At 38.5% G+C, this 6570-nt stretch overlaps 1 protein-coding gene across 1 annotated transcript in view; it reads left to right on the top strand.

Annotated features, from left to right (window-relative positions):
* Window positions 1-692: 692 nt before the first annotated feature.
* LOC122331860 (NACHT, LRR and PYD domains-containing protein 12-like) overlaps window positions 693-6570 on the top strand; it is a 122380-nt gene continuing 116502 nt past the window's right edge. Inside the window, 1 exon segment of the mRNA XM_043229401.1 lies at window positions 693-971. The gene's annotated coding sequence lies outside the window, so the exon portion shown is untranslated.

Below are 6570 nucleotides of genomic sequence, written 5' to 3'. Positions count from 1 at the left end.
TCTGCTCAGCCCAAAACCATTAAACCAGTTCCGGCACATTCAGTACAGGACTCTGTCTGATGCAGAGAAAGACGGAAAAGAGAAATGAATAGCTATGAAAAACTAATTAGAACAAGAAATACTGGGATACTTTAGCAAACTACTTTTAGTAACTACTAATACCACATTAGGGAAAAAGTACTTGTCACATTTAAAATCTTAGCTGCAGGGAGACTTCAACCAAAAATGAAAACATGAGAGTAAGTAAATGATTACAGAATGTTTATTTTCTATAATTAAAGTATTGTATTGTATATGCTAATACTACTACTTAAAGTGAAGGTATAGGCCTGTAGTATTGTTCTGAAAAATAAATCGAGACCGACTCCATTGTGACGTGAAACATGAAAGTGAAAGTGATCGACTCTGGCTCCTCCTATCCTGTAGGACGTCAGCTCTCCGTTGCTATGCGACAGGAGCAGTAATCTAGAACACCTGAGGAAATCCTGAGGAGGCGTGGCTTCGAGCTTCACGCGCTTCAGTTTGGGACACAGATACAGTGGTCTGTGTTTGTTTCCACTAGCTGCTCGTGAAACGGAAGTTTAACACATTAGAAGTAAGGACGTCCTCGTATTTACTTCCGCGTTGAAAAATAAAGTGCTTAGGTGTTTGTTCGTTGAATGACCTCGTTCAAAGTACAAATCAAAGTACCGCGAGAGCGAAAGTAAAGAGAACACAGAACCGTCAGTCGATCTCGCGATACTTTGATGTTATGCACCTTGCACTTTACATGTGACGTTTACACCTGATCGTTTTTTTCTGATCGAAAAACCTTTAAAACTATTAACCTAATCATCATTTTTAACGTTTATGCGGGGACATACATGAATATAAAGAGAAAACAAAGACATTTTGAGAAGTTGTCTAGAAACTGACCGTTTTGATCAAAGCAAGTCTTCAGCTGTGGAGCAGAAAGACACTTCCTTATTCATGTAAGTAAAGATTAAATACTGTCTTAATCATGAAACACTAATGAAATATAATCAAATATGAACAAACAGGATTCACTCTAATGTGCTATAAAAATATTTTAAACGTGTATATATATATTGTTGAGGGAAACAGGAAGTTTTCCCAATTTTGTAAGTTTGCCTTGTTTATTTGAGTGATACCTTGTATTGTGAACACATTGTGATGTGTTACTGATTTATCAAGAAGAAGAAACCACACAGAATATTGTATTCTTTTTGTGGTGACTATCCTTAAACAATTTGTCACCTTAGTCACCTCTTGGGTCTGCTGAGGGTTTAGACCAGACATGTCAAACTCAGGCCCGCGGGCCACTTTTGGCACGCACTACAATTATATTTGGCCCGCGAGATGATTTCAAATATGTATTATATCTGGCCCGCCGGCCCGTTATACAGCGCACGTACCGCGCAAGTCCGCGCTGAGGCGCAGAGCGTCGCGCAAGGGTGGCGTTTGACTCCCGATTTAAAACATTTTTAATTCGAGCGTCAAAACGCTGTGACGACATCTACGCGCGGCAAATAGGAGAGCAGCCGGTGTGTGGCAATCGTCCCGCAATTGCGGCAGCATTTTTCTACGAGTGCCGGATCAGTCTGTTTTCATTGTCGAAAATGCCGCGGCATTGGCGATACTCGGGGCTCGAAGTGTCAGCATTTTATGTGGCCGTTTTTATTTTTATTATTTAAAATGGATAAATATTATTTTATTTACTGATGGCATGGTCTGTTCAAAGTTGAAAGATATTTTTTTTAGGTGTTGGCCTTGATGGTCTGTGATGAAAAGATTTAGGTTACAATTAAAATGAATAATGAAATGAAGTTAAAGATATAGAAGCCTGATATTTTTTCAGTTTTTGTTTTTATTATTTTCTTAAACCTGTTCTGGTTTCAGTATTTAAGCAAAATTCAATTATAATATATGAGGATGCTTAATACAGTAGTTTACTGTATCTTAAAGATAATAAAAACATAAATAAATAAAAATTGGTCTGGCCCTCGACAATGTTCTTTTTTTAATTTTGGCTCTCTGTGAATTTGAGTTTGACACCCCTGGTTTAGACGCTTACTGAACCTTTGTTTGTCCAAAGAACACCAACTTCACTGTGCATTTCTTGAATGTTTATTGCAGACTTGATCATAAAAAAATAATAAATAAAAGTTAAAACAAACTTGGTTTCAAGGTTTTTTTGGCTGCCAACAAACAAAAGGTAAGGTCTAAAGACCATGTGCTCCCAGCAGGCCATTCCCCAGTAGGCCACACCCAGACCTTTAAGCTTCCATTCTCCTGCCGAGGGGCACATCTCCAAAATAAAAGACAGATGCAAAACAAAAGACATTAACTATATAAACCTTTAAAATAAAGAAACAAAATGGCTCTACATAAACTGGCCCCTAATTGTATTTGGAATACTTTCAAAACAATTTTTTTATCTTTTTAAGAGCCATGCTATATTTACAACACACATACCTATACATTATATATCAAGTATTAATAATAATGCAAAATAGAGGAGGGAGTTAATCGTAACCTTCTAGTAGCAGACATATTTTGGTTCACGGGTCTCTCTAGGATGTTAGTTTGTGTCCTAACTTTGACAGTTCTTACAAGTCCATATCTGTCGGGCATGACTTCTTTAATTCTTCCAAGAATCCAAGATCCACGAGGGGCAGCAGCATCTACCACCAATACTACATCACCAACTGCAAAGTTTTTCCTTGTTTTGTTCCATTTTTGCTTTTCTTGCATAAGAGGCAAAAATTCATGTATCCAGCGTTTCCAGAATATGTCCGCTATGTACTGGACTTGCCTCCAACGGCGTCTTGCATACAGGTCTGTTTTGTGAAATAATCCAGGAGGAAAGATAGGATCTGATTTTAAAAGCAAAATGTGATTTGGGTGAGAGGCTCTAAATCCTGAGGGTCATTAGACATTCTAGTTATTGGCCGACTATTTAAAAATACCCTCTACTTCACATAGTACAGTGTGCAATCCTTCTTCAGTCAGATCCTGTTGTTTTAGGACAGAAAGAAGCACCTGTCTAGTAGATCTGATCAAACGCTCCCACACTCCTCCTCGGTGAGTTGCTCCAGGTGAATTAAAACTCCATTCTACACCACGGTGACGTAAAGCCTTTTGAATGTTATTTTGATTGAGGGCTGCAAGGGCCTCCTTAGTTCCTTTTCTGCACCCACAAAATTTGTGCCATTGTCAGATCGTATGTGTTTTACTTGGCCTCTTCTACAAATGAAACGCCTAATGGCCTGAATACAGGAGTCTGTGTCAAGTGAATGAGCAACTTCTATATGAACAGCTCTGCTTGTCATACAAGTAAATAACACTCCATATCGTTTCATTGTGGTTCGTCCTCTTTTAATTTCTATGGGCCCAAAATAATCTACACCCACATTACTGAATGGGGTAAATCAGCAACCAACCTTTCTTGTGGTAAATCAGCCATTTTTTTGTTGGCCTATTTTGGCTCTGTTTCTTCCGGCACACAGTACAGTGGGTTATGATCTTATGAGCTGCAGAATTGGCTTTGATGATCCAAAATCTTTTACGGTTCTGAGAGCATGAGATTTCTTCCTGCATGTCCCATTCTTTCATGTATGTGACAGAGAATTAAGGTGGATATGTGGCTGTGATTAGGCAAAATGGCAGGATGCTTTATCTTTTCAGGAAGAGCAGCCTTTGATAGACGTCCTCCCTACACAAAAGAATTCCATCTTTTAACACTGGATCAAGTTTGTAAATTGGACTTGCCCTATTGATGTTTTTTCAGATATTTTCTTGAAAGGTCCTTTGAAAAATGCTTTGCTTGAATATACTGAACTATAGACTGTTCTGCTATCTCCAGGTCTGCAACATTTAGGCATTTCTTACCCAGTAGTGTCTTGTTCTGCTCTCTTTGTTGCAATTCCTTTTCCATACTTCGTGTAAATGGTCTTGCATGACTAACTGTTTGATTTGATTCTTTCTTATAAAAGCCAAGTCTTTCAAGATTTCTGTTAGTTTCAAGTACCAGGCTACTGTAACTTTAAGCTTAGTCCAACTTCTGAAAAATAGGACATCAGTCTGTCTGTGGGATTGACTTCATAGTGAACAATTACATTCATAGTTGGTCTTTTCTTTACCTCTGGATCATTTTCAGACAGAGAGTGAGCTTCTGTAAAGTTTGCTGAGGGCCAATCTCCTTCCGTTTTCCAAAGGATGTCTGGACCATGAATGCATCTTTTATTTTGCAAGAACTTTTCTGCACTCTGACCTCTGGAGACATCATCAGCAGGGTTAGTTTTGTGTCTACAAATTTCCATTGTGACAACTCTGTAGCTTCTCTAATCAAGAAGACTCTGTTTGCAACATAGGTGTTGTAGTGGTAAAAACAGGTTCAGATGTCCAATTCTGTTCCTTTGTCTTAGTCACTGTAGGAGCTGTTGATGTGTATGTCCTGAAGTAAAAGATCCAGCTTTGTTGAGGTTACAGCAATATCTTAAATTTATTTTTAACCAAAAACAAACAAACTGTAAAATAAAACAAACAATTTAAATCTAAATGTAGGCCAGTTCCATGCCATGTGCACGGTCAAAAACTGTAAGCTCACACCAGCTCCCTCCTGTCAGGGATGGTATTTCCTTTTAACATTTTCTCAGTTTTCTGAGACACTGTAAAAAAATCCCAGTAGTTTTTTTAGAAAAAAAAAACTGGCAGTTGGGGTTACTAGAATAATTCCGTAAAATATACAACAAAACAGTAATTGCTTTTACAGAATAACATGTACATTTTACAGTTTAAATCAGCATATAACACACTGGACTTCTGTTATATTTACTGGTTTAAACTGTAAAATTGACATGTTGTTCAGAATATCAGCATATTTTTACAGTTTAAAACCAGTAAATATAACAGAAGTCCAGTGTGTTATATGCTGGTTTAAACTGTAAAATGTACATATTATTCGGTAAAAGCAATTACTGTTTTGTTGTATATTTTACGGAATTATTCTGGTAACCCCAGCTGCCAGTTTTTTTCCGTAAAAACTACGAGATTTTTTTACAGTGCAGGGAAGGGGCGCCATGAAGGCATGTCGCGCTCACCACTCCTGAAGGCTTTAAGGTGAAGTGTAGGCAGAAGAACCATAACTTGTGTTAAAGTTGCACACTCATTTCGTAAAGGTTTGGAAAAATAAACAATTTCAGACGGCTATAAAGGCAGCTTGTTTTGTTCTGTAACCCCAGCTGCCAGTTTTTTTCCGTAAAAACTACGGGACTTTTTTTTTTTTTTTCATTGTACATCAAAACCCATTTGATTTCACTAAAACATACACAGTATTTTACTACGAAATCACCATTATTATAGGACTACTATATTGGAACAGAAATAAAGGCATGTCACAGATATTCTGTTAACCACACAGACTTTATTGTAAAGTCCAACTTTGTTAACCACAAGGCAGAACCGTCAAACATTTATCTTAAGAACATTGGTTCTACAAGAGCATCAGAATCGTGTGTGTGAGAGAGTACATATGCCTGTGTAAGAGTGAGTCTCTCTCTCCCCTGTGTGTGTGTGTGTATATGACTGCATGTAGGGAGTATGTTTTTGAGAGGATCATCAAAGATGAACCATACTATAGGTCATTAATGTGTTTGTTTGTGTGTATATGTGAGAGAGAGTACATATGTCTGTGTAAGAGTGAGTGTGTGTATGTGTGTCTGTGACGTCCCGATAATCCGCAGATTGAATGCACCTGCTGCTGCGCACAAGTGTTTCCTTAAAAGAGTGTTAGCTGAAGCATTTGGCAGATTTGGGTTCTGGACTTTGGGTTTTCAGATTTTGTGTAGCGCAGGATGCCTGAGTGCAACATTGTGATGTACTGTTGGTGCAGTGTAAAAGATGCTAAAAGTAACCAAACTCCAACCAAAATCCGAAAATCCAAAGTCCAGAACCCAAATCTGCCAAATGCTTCAGGTAACGCTTTTTTTACGGAAACACTTGTGGCGCAGCAGCAGCAGGTGCATTCAATCTGCGGATTATCGGGACCGTCACAGACACACATACACACACTCACTCTTACACAGACATATGTACTCTCTCTCTCTCTCTCTCTCTCTCTCTCTCTCTCTCTCTCTCACACACACACACACACACACACACACAGAGAGAGTGTGTATGTGTATGCATGCGTGTACATGTGTGTGTGTATATGTATGTGTGTGTGTGCAATGCATGTTTTTGTGCATGTTTGTGTCTGTATGTATGTATGTTTGTGGGCGGATGAGTGAGAGAGGGTGGATCATCGAACAGTCCTACTGTGAGCACCATTCATGGTCAGACAGGTCTTGTATAAGTGTAAGAACTCTCGGGTTCACATGGAGGCGGGATTTGCTGGTGTTCTCCACCTTGGTCCCCCTCTCCGGATTGATGGAAAAGAAACATCTGGAGAACAGTTAAGAAAACGAGAGAAAGAAAACCAGATTATGTAAAAAGCACAAAGGCTTCATCAAAAAAAAACAAAAAAACAACCTGCTCATTAAACATTTCCTCAACATCCAATGACAAATT

Source organism: Puntigrus tetrazona, unplaced genomic scaffold (assembly GCF_018831695.1).
Source record: "Puntigrus tetrazona isolate hp1 unplaced genomic scaffold, ASM1883169v1 S000000003, whole genome shotgun sequence".
Classification (NCBI taxonomy): Eukaryota; Metazoa; Chordata; class Actinopteri; order Cypriniformes; family Cyprinidae; genus Puntigrus; species Puntigrus tetrazona.
This window is presented reverse-complemented; position numbering and strand designations above follow the sequence as displayed.